This window comes from Thunnus thynnus, chromosome 6, assembly GCF_963924715.1.
Source record: "Thunnus thynnus chromosome 6, fThuThy2.1, whole genome shotgun sequence".
Taxonomy (NCBI): Eukaryota; Metazoa; Chordata; class Actinopteri; order Scombriformes; family Scombridae; genus Thunnus; species Thunnus thynnus.
In genome coordinates, this window is record NC_089522.1 from 5361194 (window position 1) to 5378111 (window position 16918).

The following is a 16918-nucleotide window of genomic DNA, read 5'->3' on the forward strand; positions in this document are numbered from 1 at the left end:
ATCCTTGCCCTCATGTCATCCTCAACTGTTTGTAGTGTGATCATTACAGCACCTTTGATCAAGAAGACAGCCTCCACATCTTTGAAGGATGACTCGGGTGGAGCTCTGCTAACCATGAAGCCTTAATGATGTGTACAACTGGTCGCAAGGGCCACGGAAGGAGTTTGACTTCATCCCTGTGTTCACTCTTGAATTCTATTTCATGAAGTCTGTGTAGACTACTTATTTTGGAGGTAGAACCAGTTGGCCTCTTGAACTGGCTTGTCACCACTTTTTCCATAGCTGCATTTTCAAAATTGATGTGTCAGAATTTGCTCCTTCCTTTGCAGTAAAGCTTCTCACACTTGATTCAATACTACCACACATTCTCCAGCAGATTGTGAGGGTATCAGGTGTTGTCTTACCTCTCTACCTCTCTTTTCTGCGCTCATCTGAATTGTAAATTTCCTGAAAGGGAGGAAACCTGGAAAGTGAAAAGCAGCCAGGAGCTGCAAAGTGCCCTGTCAACCCAGACTCCAGGCAAGGAAACAGATGAGGGGCAGGACAGAGCAGCCAGCTGGTCTGTGAAAATATTACTGACACACACAGACAAAGAGAAAGAGTGGGAAAGAGGGAGAATCTAGGGCTCAAACCACCCAAATACATAACACAGTAGGCACAAAGGCCTTCCAACCACATACAGAGCATGCATGTGCAATGAAAACACATCCACACACACTCACAGTGTAAGCTGCTTAAAGTAGAAATGAAAGGAGAACAAAAAGGACAAGTGGCGATACCAACATGGCTCCTATTCCCCATCGTAGTAACACTGTCAGAATTCCCATGGAGCCTTTTTCAAACAATGTTTTATCCTTACTCCACTGTAATCCATCTGAAAACTAATAACCTTGAGTGTTTATAGTACAAGATGTTAGAGGGCATAAGCTGTTGCAGGCAACTCTTAAATTTAAAGAGTTTTCTTCCTTCTTTCTATTGTGTCTTTGCACACTGGCTGCAGAACTATAGAGTAGCTGGGTGTGTGTGTGTTTGTGTTTGTGTGTTTGTGTGTGTTTGCAGGGGAGTGGCACATGACTGCACTGCCAACTTTGGAAGATAAGTTGGGGCTTTCTCAGCCACTCTGACATGGGAGAAGGGTGAGAGACAGAGCGATTGACAGAGATAAAAAGTGTAAAGAGACTGGAGGAGGAAGAAAGCGAGGCATGTGAGGTGTGAGAAGTGACTGGCAGAGGCAGGGTGGGATGCGGGTGGAGTACGGATACGGATATAGGCTTCGCCCTCTAAGAGCTGTTGCTATTGGGTTCATCCCTGTGCGCATACGCATCTTTCCTGCCTGCATCTTTGCACAGCATCTGTGCTGCCATGATCAGTGCTTCTGTGCTGTCCTTCAGTCCAGCCTTTTCCAGCCACTGGTAGGGTTTCTTCTATCTGTCGGTGGTACATGCCATGCAGGGGCTTGTCACTCCATTATGGTTCCTCCTCTGCATCATCAGGTTTCTGCTGCCTGAGGTATTCACTCAGCAGTTCATCTTTAGGGGCCATCTTCCTGATATATTCCTGGATGTTGGTTGTTTCATCTTGGACAGTGGCTCTGACGCTCACCAGTCCTCGGCCTTCCTCGTTCCGCTTAGTATACAGTCTCAGGGTGCTGGACTTGGGGTGAAACCCTCCATGCATTGTGAGGAACTTTCTTGTCTTGATATCGGTGACCTCTATCTCCTCCTTTGGCCAGCTTATTATACCAGCAGGGTATCTGATGACTGGCAGGGCGTACATGTTGATGGCCTGTATCTTGTTTTTCCCATTCAGCCGACTTTTCAAGACCTGCCTTACTCTGTTTAAGTATTTGGCTGTGGCTGACTTACTTGCGGCCTCCTCAAGGTTCCCATTTGCCTGCGGGATCCCAAGGTATTTGTAGCTGTCCTGAACATCTGCAATGCTGCCTTCTGGTAGTTCAACCCCCTCCGTTCTGATCATCTTCCCTCTCTTCGATACCATCCGACCACACTTATCTAGTCTGAATGACATTCCGATGTCATTGCTGTAGATCCTGGTGAGGTGGTCAGTGTCCCGCTCATTCTTGGCATACAGCTTGATGTCATCCATGTAGAGGAGAAGATCCATCAGAAGACTCAGATGACATTGACGTGGAACCACCGCAATCCGGCTCTGGTGGAGGGTAGATGTATACGCACTTGATCTGATTTTGAACCAGGGTCATGTTGGTAATAGAAGAGACAGATTTCAAAATTAGTGCAAGAAATATGGGAAAGTAACAACACAGCACTATGGCTACTATAAAAATAACTACTACAATAGTGGGAAATAAGCTCAAAAGCCATGCAACAGTGGGGTTACCGCCAAAGGCTTGAGTAATAGTGTCCCATAGTTTCTGATTCTTATAACCTCCTGTTGCTTGGGCATCTCTGTTGGTACTAACAATGCCTTTTTGGATTTCTCTGAGATTTCTAATCGCGATACTTAAATTCCCAAGACCTTCTGATTCTGATAGAAGATATGTACAACATCTCTTGCCTACTATGGCAAAGACTCTTCCTTGAGTAGCAGTAACAGCATCTAAAGCTATACGATTGTCTATAGCAAACTTGCGAACTAGGGCAAGTTTGTTGCTAATACTCTGGAGACCCATGAGCGTGGCATTAGCCACTAATGCTACGTCATGACACGTAAGAGCGATAAGGTAATGGTTGGCATAACTTAATTCCGTATTCCAAAAAATAGTTTTGAAAACCAACTGTGAATGAGTGTAGATCTGATAATCATTATGCAATTCGTAATATCATTTAGCTAAATCGATGGGATCTGTGTTCTTAAGATATATATAGCCTACAACTTCAGACGATTCTCTCTTATTCCATGATGAATTTTTGTGAAAGGAGAGAAATTCAACAGGTTCAAATACATAAGTCATATCGTTTAACGTACACAATCAACATTGGCCTTTAAATAATGGAGGTAGACTATTCCATGCATTAACTCCGCAACACCAGTAAAATCCTGGGGTTACGGGGTGCCTATCGTAGATAATTGTGCATAATCACTTATGTGATCAATGATGGTATGGCACTGTGAAGGTCATAGGAAACCCATATTTTGACCTTTCTGTGAGTCTTGCGATCGCCCATTTAAGCAGACATCAAAAATATCAGAAGAGTACACTAAGGCTGAGGATTTAATTGGAGTAATAGACAAGTCGGGGGTGTTTGGAAGAAGTTTTTCTTGTTAAAGTTTGGGCATCCCATCAATGAGGGATGTTGTTCAGGGATGTGAAATTTAGAGGCGTGTATTCTAGGAATGTCTTCTCCCTTCTCTTGACTAATTGAGATGTTGGAATAAATCACATATTGAGTCATTTTCCGGAAGAAATTATTAACTGTGTGTACTAGATTAGTGGTTTTACCAAAGTATATATGATTAGGTCTTATTATTGGTCTAATTGAGCTGGAGGGATGAGGACAATGACAAGTGACACCCATAGTGTATCGTATGGCTCCAGTTATTGCATTCACACATACTTTGGGAGATCTATGTTGTGTGGCTTTAAGTACTACAGGTTGGCAATCTTTATAGGCCTCTTGGTCTAAATATACAAAAAAATTTAGGGTTAAATTTCTCCATACAGAATTGCAAGTCTACTTGTTGGCACTTCTGGCACGACACTTAACACATAGATGCGGGTGACAATTATTTCATCCGTTGCTGACTGGTAATCCACACGGCCATCTACAAAGTGTTGTTCTATTTCAACATATGTGACGTTATAAATGTAGTAGGATTTGGTAGTGTTAGGGGTTAGTGGATAATACAAACATTGCATTTCCATTTCACTCACTGGAACATGCTCTAAAGTGCCTACATCTAAGTAGGGTTTAGGTTTCAGGCTTCTTGCTTGAATTAGTCTTTTTGTGTGCTTGTGCAAGTTCTTTATCTGAAATTCATGGGTCTTCATTGGGTAGTCATTCTTCTGTTGGGACGGGCAGGAGTGCGCTTGGTAATTAACAATAATTCATAATTATCATAGATAATTATGAATTATGAAATCAAGATATTGTTAATATTAATCAACAATTTGGGCACCAACTGTTGGATCTGTGAGGAGCACAGTTTGTTATTAACAATAATTAACAATTATCAGTAATAATTAATTATAAATTAATAGAATTATCAATATGTATTAACAAATACCCTCAAGACCCACCCGAAAACTGGGACCAATAACCAAACAAGGTAGTCTCATAAAAGGAGTTCACCTAGAATATCAATATCTGAGGGATTTCAATATTCACAGGTGAACAAAGAAGGTATGAATTCAATCAGCCACTTTTCACAATATGCTACACACAATAATGACAAAATAACTTCTCTTTAAAGACATAACAGTATTTATTAAACTTAGCAAGATTAACAAAGTTAACAAATGCTCTGATCAACAGGGTTGGGCACATGCAGGGGAATGCATGTGTGTATGTATGTGTGTGTGTGTGTGTGTGTGTGTGTGTGTGTGTGTCAAGATGGTGACGGGGTCTGACGTGATGACGTTGTCGGTCTGTGATGCGGACGTGACTATGGGAGGAAGTCACGTCACGCGAGACCCGAATGGCGGAAGTACGGCGGTGTCTTGGTTAGACAACAGCAAGATGGCACCACCTGGTGGTTGGCGTTTTCTAACGTTATCTGACTATCAGATGTGTAAAAGAATATGTCGGTGCGTGTATGTGTGTGTGCGTGCGTGTGTGTGTTAGTCGCAAGAGAAAGAGAAGAAGGAGGGAAAGCAATCGTGAGGGGAAGAGAGGCAGTCCCTTTGTCCACAGACAGCATGCGTATGGATGGTCTTTGACGCACGTTGTCTGGTTTCTGATCGACAAAGCAACTTACTTACTCACTCACAGTGGCACAAACACAGCAGTAGTCCCGAGCGGGACAAACACAAAACAGTCTAGCTTGGTGAACACAACTAAACAGGCAGCAAACTTAAAATACTCCTAAGAATAATGCAGGAAAAATGGACTCGGCGGTCTGTCAACTTACACAACAAACAATAGCAATAAAGCTAAAAAGCTAAATGCGAAACAACAGCACTGATGCTGAAAAGAACACACAACTAACACTGCCTCTGCCCAGACTTATGCCTCTTATTTGGTTGCTTCAGAAAGCGAGCAGGGTATGTGTGAAGTCCGTCTTTGTGTCCGGCTCTGTCCTCGGCTCGGATGCAGACGGTGGCCGTTCTCGCACGGTCAGCGAAAATCACGGCGAGCTAGCTCTCAGTGGCATGGCGGAGAAAACAGCAGAGTCGACTCGGTGAAGAAGAGCGGGGCAGAGAAGTTCCACGTCTTCCTGAAGAAACTCCGTTTCTTCATTCTCAACGGGAATTTGAAGACGCTGATTGCAGCAGCGGTCTCTCTTGGCTCCAGGAATGTGTTCGAGTGAATATGGGTCTTGTCTCGTCCAGCGAGGGGAGTCTTTAGTGAGGGGGCAAACATGTGCATGGGGTACCCCCTTTAGTCAAGCTCACTCACAGAGGAACAGGAGTTACCCCTAGCTCAGCGACATGGGAAAGCCGTGTTCTTCAGGGCACGTTCAGTTTTTAAAGGGGCGATGATGTCATGGCTGCATCATCAGGACGCTCCGCTGTGCAGGAGCGTCTCCGCCAATGAGAGACTGTATGTTGACTGTTCCCTGCTGAGGTGTGAAAATTGCAAAGCATCACTGGAAATAGAGTTTGCAATGGACTCCCATTGTCTGTAAGCAGCATTTTGGTGCTATTCCTCTGCCTCTGGGGAAACAAAGGAAAAAGCACCTCGTGGTCAGGCCTCAGCGGGTACATGTAGGCCTTCTCTGTGTGACCTTGTGGTTTGAGGCCCAACACTTCTCTAGTATCTGTCTGATACCACTATTCACAACTCTTATCAATAGTGTCACCTTTAGTGTCATGTGTAATTGATGCACCACAAATCACCATGTAACATGCAATGATACTAAGGGTGATGATGAGTTTGTTAAAGTTAGGCGTGTACAACGAGTTTCGCTCTGTATTATTGTTACATATCCCTTGAGCTATTCTGAGCTCGTTGGTGCTGCAAGTGTCTGTGGTGCAGCTTTGACTCTGGTCGCGTGGATCCATTGGGGTTGACCCTTGACCTTAACTGCAGTTCGTGTCACCAGCAGAATTTGTGTTGGGGGACCATAACGTGGTTCTCCTTCAGTTGGCTTCAGACCACGAATCAGAACGTAGCTACCTGGTTGGAAGGTGTGCATGGGCTTCTCAGCTGGAAAGGGAAGAGAATCTATCACCTGCTGAGAATACTGAGAAACAAAAGAAAACAGATGTTTAATATAATTTTGTCGCATTTCTTGCAACTGTGTCAAATCCATGGCTGGTTTCTCGTTTATCCGAACACGTAAAGGAAAAGGGTGAGCCATTAGTACTTCATGTGGTCATGTAGTCATGTAGTCGCATTAGGCATTGCCCTGATGATAGAAGCATTAATGGCAATACCTCTATCCAATTAATTTGTCTGGATTGATGGATCTTTATTAGTTTATCTTTTATGGTCCTATTAGTGCGTTCTATTTGTCCTGAACTCTGTGGGTGGTAAGGTATATGAAAAGTCCACTTGATTCCTAGTGTTTGTGCCAATAACTTGGTCACTTGCGCAGTAAATAGTGTTCCATTGTCTGAATCAATACCTGTAGGTATCCCAAATCTTGGTATAATGTGTTCCATCAAACATTTGACTACCGTCTGAGCGTTCTCTTTCCGTGTCGGAAATGCTGGCCATTTTTAGAAACGATCAACAATGGCCAAAAGATATGAAAAGCCCTTGCACTTTGGCATGTGAGTGAAATCAATTTGCAATGACTGAAAAGGTCCTTCAGGCCTAGGCAAATGTCATGTTTTGGTGGATTCACATGCGGGTTACATCTGGCACAAATCAAGCATCTTTTGATAAAGTTCCTAACGTATGTCTCCAAATCTATTGTGAAAAACACTTTGAAAATATAGTCTGTGGGGAGAACGCAGATGTTATGTGAGGGGGAGTATAAGGTTGCATCTGAGCTCCCCCTGTTGATTGATATTCATCCTGTCTTTTTTTTATACAACCTTTCGCCCAATGTCCCACTCTGTGGCAGTAATGACATACATCTGTTCCTCCTCTGGGTCAACGGTTCCTTCTACCTCTGTAAAATCCTCTTCCTCGTTGGGGGGGTTGGTTAAAACCTCCTCTGAATGAGGGGGGCCCGTTTTCACCCGGGCCTCTATATGGTCTAGTGACACCCCTGCCTTGAAAAGGGAACTGTAGAAAAGAAGTGTTTAGTTCACTCTCTGAAATGTGTTTGGAATGCCTGTGTTTTAGGTTTGTAGTAAAGCATTTGGATTAAGTGAATAAATGTCTGGTGCTGATAATTTTAAAGTATAGGATGCATTGTGGTCTAAACTATTTAGGAACATTGATATGAAGAAAAGATCCTCTTTCTCTGTAATTTCTAATTTTGCCTGTTCTGTCCAACACTGAAATCTGTTTGCATATTCTGAGATTGGTTCATCAGATTTGCATTTGAAATTAAGAATTTGAGTTGCATCTCTATCCTGAACAGCATTTGTCTTTAAGAATTCAGAGAGTTCCTCTATATGTAATTCCTTATGCTTCCTATCCAACCACGGATATCTTTTTTCTATCTGAACTTCTCCTTCAATCAGACCATCATTGTCATAAACCAAAGTATCGCATTGTGTTATCAGCATTTCCATTTTGACATTTGGCATTAAGGTGGTTAAGATGTAATGTACGTCTTTTCCGGACATTGCGCTATGCTTTAAGGCGTTTTGTACCAATTAAGAAAAGCAGCATGATTAGTTAATGGTGCAGGGGCATCTTGTATAATTCCTGATATTTCCATCAGCGTTAGTCCTCACTCTCCACAGCAGCAGGTATGTCATGTGAATGACTAATGTTTTCACTTTGACCACACAGGGCCTAGAACAGAGGAGGATCATGGCACAGTGGTATTTACCTAACGTTCACATTTTGCTGTATCACTGCTCAATGCCATCTTGCAAACACTGCATCTTATTCTCACTGAATCACATTTTAAATATATGGGCAGGAAAGATTGATCTTGTTTTTAGTTTAAGTCAGCTTGTTTCAAATATATTCTTGAATAAATGTCTCGTGTTTGTGTTTTCCTGTTATTAGAGGAGTTCTGATTTTTGCAAGAAAAATCCTCATTGGAAATAAGTGAAATAAGCATCTTAGAATTGCCCTTTTCACCTTTTTAAAGGAAACTACAGAAAGGAAACAGAAAAAGATTTCTTTTCAACTACAACATTGAGAATATTGCGAGCAATACCTGAGCTTGTTTTAAATGCTCTGCATTGCATGCTTTCTCTGTGAGAGTTGTGTGAAAGTGAATGCATTGTTCCTTTTTGTGTGTGTGGAGTAGTCTTTCAAAGCAATGGAGAAAAAACTGTGAAAGAGCTAGTTTGTCATTGTACGGACAAGTGTGGCAGCAATCAGCCCCTTACAGTTCAATTCACCAGCATGAGGCAAACAATAGGTTGAACTTGGAAACATCTTTGGAATTGCTGTGGTCTGAGAACAGTGGTTACTGGCAAGCCTCACAGCAGCAGGGACAAATGACTTGCAGTAGTGCTCCTTCATGCACTGTGGGTGGAGCAGCTTGTTGCTCAGGCTTTGTGACGCATTACTTTGATGGCTCTTACAAAGCAGGTGTAGTTTGCTTCAGACTTTTCAATGATCCTTTAAACTGTTTGATGAGTGATGTCTAGCCTCACATATACAATATGATAATGTAAAATATGCACAACTAAGATGAGGATTGTAAAATTAATATTATATTATTTTGTCCTGTATCACATCAGCACTGTGCATGAGGTGACAAATGGTTTGCAGTCAGGTTGTGTGGTCCCCCATAGCAACATTTTGGTGTTCCCATTTTCACTGCTCCCATTATTACCACATCACCTATATCTCATCTCTGCTCCGCTGCCCTCCCTGTTTCTCTCCTCTGGTCTGCTCCTTCCTCGTCTCCCTTTTCCTTACCTCCTCTCTCTCTGTCTCTCGCTGGGTCTCACTAGTACATGTCAATAGTGATCATACAGTCCAGTGCGTTGCCTTTTGGCTGCTCAGCTTTTCATAAAGTCAGTGTACACTTGATGGTCCCCTACTGACCCCCTAAAAATGCTCACAGCACTGAAAAAGAAGGTGGAAGTGTATGTGTGTATGTGTGTGCAATCTTACACAATTCGCACATTCAGTTGCACACAAACCCAGGCACACACACACACAGACATGTATCCCACTAATAGTATGTTGATGGCAAGAACAAAAAAAATAGGGTTAGGGTTGTAATTTTATTTAATACGAGCTCACTTCATTTGAGCGCTTAGGCTCATTAGAGCATTTGTTTAGGACTGTGAGAGCTTAGGATATGAAGACAATCAGCTATAATGTTCTGGCTGCCTGACTAAGGGATGTTTACTCAAATTGGCTGAATACACACGCAACGGCAGGAGAGGAAAATCAGACACACACACTCACTAAAGCAGGTGAGGGTGCATGCTGGTATGCACATACACAAATGGAAGTGCACACATTTAGATACATGAATAAACAGTACACACAGACTTGCACACACACACACACACACAACAAAGTGCATGCCAGAACACATACGTTCATAGAAAAGACTTGCATGGATCACTATGATTTTCTGTGATTTAAAGAAATATATGGATGTGCTTCCAGCATCACTGTGCTGCGAGGGCATCAACCTTTATTCATAGGGCATACCATTATTCATTCATTAGTATGTGTGTGTTTATTCTCAGACTTGGGAATCAACAAATCAGTAAATGATACATTAATTAATTCATGTATATGTCATTTTGCACCACACAATGAAAGTGAAATGTAGTGAAATTTAAAGAGCTGGTTGATAAAACTATCATGGCTTATCATATATTATATATACAGAGCTGTTAATTTATGACAAATGTCAGAGATATTTAAGTACAATTAGGAATAGTGTGACATTTTGGCAGATATGCTTATCTGTTTTCTTGCCAAGGGTTAGATGAGAAGATTGATACCACTCTCATGTCTGTATGCTTAATTATTAGATTAGCTTAGCTTAGCATAAAGACTAAGAGCACTGCGTATCAGCAGTTGGTTCACAGTACGTTACTTCCTCAGTAAAGTATATTAAAGGGCCGAAAAAAGCTATAGCAACAACCAAATCTGATATCCTTTGTTTTGTACTGAACTGAATATACATGACAGCATAGACTAGCAACAGACTGAACATACTATTGAAGTGAAGCCAGTCAGAATCAGTGCTGAATGTTGGGCCATATGCACAGTAATTCAACCTCTTATTGTTCGTACTGAAGTGGATTTGAACAGTGAGTTTAGGAAAAAAAATTAGCAAACTACATAGTCAATGACTATGAATCTTTGACCTGAATGAAATGATTTGTGATTTCCTCTTCTAGCACACAAACGGAAATGTTAAAACAACATGTGCTTTTATGGGTAGTTATGTGCTGGAACTTTTTCTTCCTAGAGTCTCCGCTGGTTGCACGGCAACCGCACGGTGAAGACAAGGGAGTCTCTTACTTTCAAAGGTGCGTATCAGCACCATGTGTTTCACCATTTTTTTGTGGGAGTGTTTCTCTGAGAGCCTTGGTACTTATTCCAGGAAAGGTGTAATTGCTGGTATTTGAGACTGTAAGCACTTGGTGTATGGTGATAAACTGAGTTTGTGGTACTTTCAGCCTTGTTGGCACAGATTTTCTGCTACCACTTTTATCCACATCAGCTCTTTGAATTTATGGTAGGAGCACTGGTGTCTCCCTTCTATATGACTTCAGATTCCGAAACAAAATTATTTCATGTGTTCAGTTACTAACCAGCATCACTATGTGACTGGTTGTTAGTACATTGTCAAGCAATGTAACTTTTCAACAGTTCTCAAGTTTCTAATTTCCTTATAGAGGAATGTTTCTACCCCAAATCACATATGCCTGTAAGTGCTGCAGAACAGTTATATTTTGTTTGTAACACAAGTGAAGAGTTGTTAGCATCGAATATATTCTGTTGTTAGTTGTTTTCTATGGGGAATTGTTGGTTATTTTAATTTAGCTAATTAAAAGCTAACAGGCTAACATGGCTAGGACCACATGTAGGCTACATTGTGTACATATTTGTTTTGGTTTATTTGAGATATTGAGTGCTATAAAGATTAATGTGTTTATGTAACACATTGTCTACTCTGTTATACTGTTTCAGTTTTACAGTTTGTTCCATTAGACTGGAGGACATTCAGAAAAGACCAAGAAGCCATTCCAGCCTTTGGTCTTTATTGGACTCTGTTATCTATCTGTCTAGTGTTATACTGGAACGTTTAAGTCCATGGCTGGTGAAATGATAAGACATTTACAGACAGTGAATGTTGGTGGTGTATTATCAGGGTTTTATCTGAGACTTCATTTGTTGGACTAGAATATTTCAAAGGATTGCCAGTGGGTTTAAAGTCAGCTGCATTCAGATTTGGATAACCTATTGATTTTTAATAAACAATAGAGCAGAGTTGCGCGATTGGGTTTAGTTGGGTCTGCATGGAATGACAGCAATTACAAGGTGTTGCCTTACTGCTTCAGGCCCAATCTTCATATTTTTCCATATTTTTCATGCTGATTTTAGAGCATACTTTTAAATGGAGAAGCCTGGGAGTCAGTGAAGCTTGTAATTGACTTACAGAATCTGCAGGTCCTTGTGGGAAACATCGGCTTCATCTTGCGGAGCACAAACCTTTTTGGATACACAGAGCAGATGCTGCCTCTTTGTGATGAGAGACAGAGAGACATGTCCGAGGTCGATCCGATGAGAAAGAAGGGAAATCGACAAGCAAAAAGCTGCATTGTTTGATTCTTGTGTCAATTATGGGATTATCCGTGTGGATACTGAATGTGTGTGGGTGTGACCCTGAATTCTACTTCCTTGGTTATCAAAACAGCTTTCTCTCTGTCTCTCCCCCTCATCCTCCAATCCCTCTCTCTGTCTGAATCTCTCACCGTCTCTCTCTTTTGTTCCTTCTCATCTCTCCATCCATATAGACCAGAAAGATCCGGGTTATATAATGTAGTCCCATTCCTTAAGCTGTTGTCTCATGTGCATTAATGAGCCATATTGTTTGCAGGAGTAGAGGTGGAGAGATGCAGGGAAATACAGAAATAATGAAAGCAACAAAATGTGATCCCTGGAGACTTTCTTGTATTCCTACCTGCATATATTAATGGTCTGCCACTGCAGTGCTGGAGGACCAACTTCAATGCCAGTCTTTGTAGGAAATAGTCAGCGGTGCACATTCAAACATAACTCACACAGATATATACCAAAGCACACACACATCACAATCACAGAATACCAGTTGTAAGTGCACCTATTGATTAATAATTCCTTTATTGCAGGGTCAATCCTAGCTGAATACCACATGCATAAATAACCTGTCAGGAAACTCAGTATGGCATTGCATGTGTACTTAAATTATCACAGATTTGCATTAAATATAAATAGGGAGTGTGGAGTGCAAGGAAAAGACGGAGCTGCTTGGCATGAAATGTAGGCCAGCATACAGATTGAATAAACATGTTATATACACTTAGTGCTATCTCTCCTTTTTCTTGTGTTCTCATCACCGTCTCTGGGTGCCAGATCAAGCTGCAGGCTGAAAAGTAAAAGTGGAGGCACAAGTGCTTGAAAAGGCACAATTACATTCAATACTTCTTATAGCTTGACCAGTGGTGGCTGGTGACTCAAAAAATTGGGGAGGACAGGAGGAAAACCAACATGGAAGCTTACAACAATCATGCATCATACTTTATAATTTTATATGCCAATAAAACAATTTGCTTTCAAAAACAAAAACCCCTGAGTGGTGAAAAGGCTGCTTCTTTAAATACATTTGGCATATACATATTAGAGAGATATGTAACGCACTACTCTACAAATTTTGACAGGTCCCAATCAGAATGTGCCACGTCATCACCAGAAGTCCCTCCTTTCATCCAATGAGAGCACAGGATTTTCCGTAAGTCCTGCCTCCGCGTGATCCAATGTAGGCGTGCCACGTCATAGATGGGCGTTGAATAAAGGCACCAATGACTGTGATGTATAAATAAATGGAAAGACCAATGAGAGGAGGGGTGGGCGGGGAATCCGCAAAATATGAATTCTTAAGAGTCTTTGTGAGAATGGTGTAAGTCAGCAACAACAATGGAAAAACCGTAGCTCGCCATATCTGTGAAAATGGCTGAATCTGAATCCAACGACGACAATGACGTGGTTCCTGACACGAGCGAAGAAGAAATAGAGGAATTATGGCGTAAGAAACTCGCCCTGTCCAAGAGGATGTCCACCCCCATGTCGCTCATTAGTGAGACGGCTGTAACCATTTTTTAAGAATCACCTTTGATAATGAACGCTCCTAAGAAAAGCATAGTGTATCTTTGTCAGACACAGATGCCTCTGCCCGAGTCTCTGCAGAGGAATGGTCTTTTGAGAGAGCTCCTGGAGCAATTAGTCCCAGTGCTCAGAAAGAACGACCCCACCACAGACGCATTTTAGTATTATGATTATTTTCTGATGATTCCTCCTAAAAGTTTTCTGATGATGGGCACAGCAGCTGAAAGCAGGGGTAAAAAAAAACCTCCCGACTGTTCCTTTAGAACCTGCTGTTTGCGTTTTAAGCCGTTTTTTTATCCGCCAGCAGTCTGATCATTTTCTTCCGCTTTGGAAGTTTAATTTTTTGTATTGACAAGAGGATGGAGGAATGTTTCCTTTTAAAAGATTTAAAGCAATCTTGCGCAGAGCTCGGACAAATTTTGGGGAGCAGAGGGCAAGAATGTCTTTACATGTCCGAGGCGTAGTGTGGTACAGAGCTTTTAGTAAGGGAGTGTTCCTTTTTGTATGCGCCGACATGATGACTTATTTTTGTTTGGGAACGGAAACGGCCGGCCACTGGCGAGGAAGTATACCTGTCCTCAGTCTGTATCGACAATTAAATACCCATGGGGATCTTTGGTAGCATCTTCAAAACTTTCCAAGAAAAAGACTTTTTGCGAGGGGAAGATCTGATGAGCCAATATATTCATCTGTAATTTGTAATTTGAGGGTTTTTAAACGTCGTTTAAACGTTTTTAAACTGTTCAAACTAATGGTACAACTGTGTTTATACCTTGTTGAAATACATTTTGCGTCAGCATCATGACACTCATATTTCTATGTCTGTACTGTGTGAAAATTTTAACCACTTCAGGATGGTTGGAGGCTTGAAAAATAACATCATCCAGAATGACCAAATGATTGAGATCGGGAGGAAACAGGTTTACATCTTCAAAAGAATCAGGCAGCCCTTCAACAAATGTAATCTTTTTATTTATCTTTTGCAGTTCAGCGTACATAGATTGAAAAGAAGTGTAAATCCACACAATGTTTTCCAGTACAGCGTCCATCACATGTTCAGTTTTCCAGTATGCTTTTTACAAAATAGGTTTTCCCGCAACCGCTGGGTCCCACAGTCAGACATGAAAAAGGCACTGTGAGTCAAGGGTCAGAATCAATTTCCTCCAGAACAGCAAGGTGTGACATTTTTTTCTTTTCTCTTTCCTTCGACTATATTCTAATAGCTGAAAGGCAGAGTCGCCCCGTCACTGAAGAGACGTCTTTTGTCGTACACCACTCTAAACTTTTTCAGAAATGTCGAGTTTTTCAACAGGAAGCCCCTTTTATTGTGCCTGATGTTGTGCTGAGGGGTCTTGATCACACCCTTTTTAGAGTCATCCAGATAACCGTCCACCTGCTCCCTGACGCTATCAAAGTTGACCTGCTCGCAGCATTCCTGGCTCTGTGTGATACCTTTGATGCGCAGCACTACTTTTTTTTCGGTTTCTGGTTTGGTACGCGTAACTTTTGGGACCGGCAGCCATAAATTCTTGAATGCTGTCACCCCCCAGCTCGTCTGTCAAATCCCCCAAATAATTACCCAATTCAAGGGGAGTCTCCCCGTCTTTCACCACATATATCAAGCTGTCAGTATTGATATAGAGAACATTCTCTTGCAGCCGTTCCAGATAACTGTGCAACTTCAGACGGGCGTAAGCAGTAGTGAATGCGGCAGTGAATATGTTATTTGCCCTGCTGGGGGACACAACGCAGCACTCATTGTAATTCCATTGAATCATAGTTTTATCATTGAGGAGGGTAAAGTACATGACTTTATATTGTCCCGAAAACATGCAGCAGAAAAATTGTTCAGGATGGCCGACAAGGCTGGTGTGAGCCAGATTACTTCTCTGCGCAAACATCCCCCAGAAGCTGTTGAGACACAGTTTAGACAGTCTAACTGAGTGCCCTGATTGACCCAATAGTCCCTATTATTAATTGTTACAACGGTCCCTGAACCAAGTTTCAAATATTTTAAAAACCTGAAGGCCTACATAAACTATCTAGCTTGATAGATAGATAGATAGATAGATAGATAGATGGATAAACCAACTAGCTTGATAGATAGATAGATAGATAGATAGATAGATAGATAGATAGATAGATAGCAAATTAAAAGTAAAATGTCATAAAAAGACATGCTAAATTAATGATAATCAGTTGCATAATAGTCAGTGGAAATTTGTTTGCTTACAGCATGCCAAACATCAGCAAGAGGAAGACAGACAGAGGAGTCCCACTTCCTTTGCTGGAGAGGGCTTCAGATGAAACAAAACAGGGCAAATCAGTCAGGGCAGTGGCCAAATCATATGGCATTTTCCATGTGACCCTGTACCGTTTTCACAAGAAGAGGCAGAGCCTGTAGTGCCAGGGATCCTAATCACTTCCCAGAGTAGGGTACCGGACCCCCAAGAAGGCTTTTTCCACAGAACAGGAAATCTGTCTGAGAAACTACCTGACAGAGGCAGCTGATCTGTATTATGGGTTGAGCCCAAAGGAGGTAGTCTACATATTACGCTAGAGCAGGCCTAGGCTATATGTAGATTTATTAAGTATTCAACTAATTTTTAACTTATATATTAATAACTTTTTCATTTTGAGTATTTGATTGATTAATTATGTATATTTTAGACAGGTTACAACTGTCCCTGGCATGTGTTACAACTGTTCCAGTGTACAGGGACAGTTGTAACAGTGGACTGTATTTAAATCAATTTTGCAAGCTGTACATATTTCATAAAACCACTTAAATACGTTGTTTCAGTAGCTGACATATTTGAAGTTTATAATATATCAAATGGACTATTCCAGTGTAAATGGTTTTTGATTTATCAGGAAAATTGCAAGAAGTGTTACAACTGTCTCGGTCTCCCCTACTACTCTGTCCAGACTCCTGTGGCTGATTCAAGCAGGACAAGGGCTATTTTATAACCTACTATATTGTTAAACAATATTCAAAAAAGAAAAAGAAGTGGGGATTATGCTTCAAGAAAATACTACTCTGTCCAGACTCAATGCGTAGGAAAACAACTGCATTGTGGCGTAGTTTTTAGTCTGCTCATTATTTTTTGGACATCAGTTTTATGCCACAAAGACTCTTAAGGATTCATATTTTGCGGATTCCCTGCCCACCCACCCTCTCATTGGTCTTTCCATTTATTCATACCTCACAGTCATTGGTTCGCACATTCATCACTCATCTATGACGTGGCACGCCATCATTGGATCATGCGGAGGCGGGACTTACGGAAAATCCTTTGCTCTCATTGGACGAAAGGGGAGGGACTTCCGGTGATGACGTGGCGCATTCTGATTGGGACCTGTCAAATTTTTGAAGAGTAGTGGAGTATATATCTCTCTCATATTGTTTCTAA

At 41.5% G+C, this 16918-nt stretch overlaps 1 protein-coding gene across 1 annotated transcript in view; it reads left to right on the forward strand.

Moving 5' to 3' along the window:
* Positions 1-16918, forward strand: part of LOC137184063 (kelch domain-containing protein 8B-like) — a 225932-nt gene that overhangs the window by 91934 nt on the left and 117080 nt on the right. The gene's annotated exons all lie outside the window — the stretch shown is intronic.